This window comes from Otolemur garnettii, unplaced genomic scaffold, assembly GCF_000181295.1.
Source record: "Otolemur garnettii isolate 467f Iridium unplaced genomic scaffold, OtoGar3 scaffold00145, whole genome shotgun sequence".
Classification (NCBI taxonomy): Eukaryota; Metazoa; Chordata; class Mammalia; order Primates; family Galagidae; genus Otolemur; species Otolemur garnettii.
In genome coordinates this window covers 1750250-1752062 of record NW_003852540.1, presented here as the reverse complement: position 1 = coordinate 1752062, position 1813 = coordinate 1750250, and the positions used below count along the sequence as shown (strand labels likewise).

General features: G+C 46.8%; 1 protein-coding gene across 2 annotated transcripts in view; it reads left to right on the top strand.

The window, feature by feature from the left end:
• Positions 1-1813, top strand: part of LOC100942544 (neuferricin) — a 31265-nt gene that overhangs the window by 7794 nt on the left and 21658 nt on the right. The gene's annotated exons all lie outside the window — the stretch shown is intronic.

Below are 1813 nucleotides of genomic sequence, written 5' to 3'. Positions count from 1 at the left end.
CCAGCCATTTTTTGGTTGCAGCCGTCATTGTTGTTTGGCAGGTCCGGGCTGGGGATTCGAACCTGCCACCTTAGGTGTACGTGGCTGGCGCCTTAGCTGGTTGAGCTATAGACGCCGAGCCAGGGCTGAGATTCTTTAGAGGTTTGGTTTAAAGTTAAAATCTGAAAAACAATCATGAACTTTTTTCAGATTTTTAAAATTCTGGTTGTTAGTGGAGCAGCAAACCTCACAAGGAGATGAATGGGGCACCTGTGTCCTTCACTCTTAATGTTGGGAGAGACTTGCTAAGCCACTTGCTTTGGCCTTAGTTGTACTGAAGCCAGGGGTTGTCTACACTATCCTTGAACAGTCAGCTCCAGGAGAGCCACTTCCCTCTTTCACTTGATTCCAGGCCTCTGGCATCAGCACACTCATTGGAGCCTCACTTGGATTTGGCTAATTTCCTAAGGAATGCTGTGTCACTTCACATTGGAACAGGTCTGCCTCCAATCCCTCTGAATTATCTGTTTCTGTTCTTACTACTTGGGTTACCTTTTCTGAGAACCCCAGCATTTTTATTAACACCTCTGCTCCCTTCACCCCACTATTGGCCTTTGCCATTCCAACCTGCCACATGCCTTTTTTTGTTTTCTCTCAGTCTGCCCTAGATCATTCCTGAGACCACAAGCATGTCAACCATTGAGGCACTGACCTCTCCCCATCTGGGCTCCAGAGGGCCAGGTTCTTCCTTTTCCCCACAAGGCCAGTAAACCAAGGTTGAAACATTACTGGGTTAGTAAAGAAAAGAAAACCCAGGCTGGGCACCCGTAGCTCGCTGGTTAGGGTGCCGGCCACATGCTTTGGGGCTGGTGGGTTCGAACCTGGCTCAGACCTGCCAAACAAAAAAAAAAAATAGCCTGGTGTTGTGGCGGGTACCTATAGTCCCAGCTACTAGGGAGGGTGAGGCAAGAGAATCACTTGAGCCCAAGAATTTGAGGTTGCTGTCAGCTATGACCCTACGGCACTCTACCAAGAAGTAGAGAGTGAGACTCTGTCTTAATTAAGTGAAAAAACAAAAACAAAAAACACAAAAGCATAGCTTTGGATTCCTTTTAAGTGGGCAAAAAATTCTTGCTTCTCAAAGGAGCAAGGCACCAGCCCCCTATGCCAGAGGTTGTGGGTTCAAACCCAGCCCTGGCCAAAAAAAAATCCAAAAAAAAAAAAAAATTCCAGACGAAATAGTTAGTACTGAGATTTGAGGAGCAAGTGAACTGAAAGTATTCCTGATGTGCTCAGTGAGATAAAAACTGGTCTCATTTGAACAATGGGTAACATGTTGAGGATGGAGCATAGGGTTGGAAATGTCTTAGAAGGATTTTAGTTATCTTCAGGATATATTTGAATATCAGCCTATTGATAATGGTCCTCATGGGGACCAGGAATGAGTTGAATACAGTTCCTGCCCTCTTTTAGCTCATTCTAAGGGTAGGGGCTGTGTTGGGCTCTTTCAGGTCACCACAAACCCCCAGAACTTGTCAGGGGATGAAGATTATGTACAGGCTGGGCACAGTGGCTCATGCCTTATAATCCTAGTACTCTGGGAGGCCAAGGTGGGTGGATCACTTGAGCTCACAAGTTCCAAGACCAGCCTAAGCCAGAGAGAGACCTTGTCTCTAAAAATAGCCAGGCGTTGTGGCGGGCACCTCTAGTCCCAGCTACTTGGGAGGCTGAGGCAAGAGAATCACCTAAGTCCAGGAGTTGGAGGTTGCTGTGAGCTGTGATGCCATGACACTGTACCAAGGGTGACAAAGTGAGACTCTGTCTCAAAAAAAAA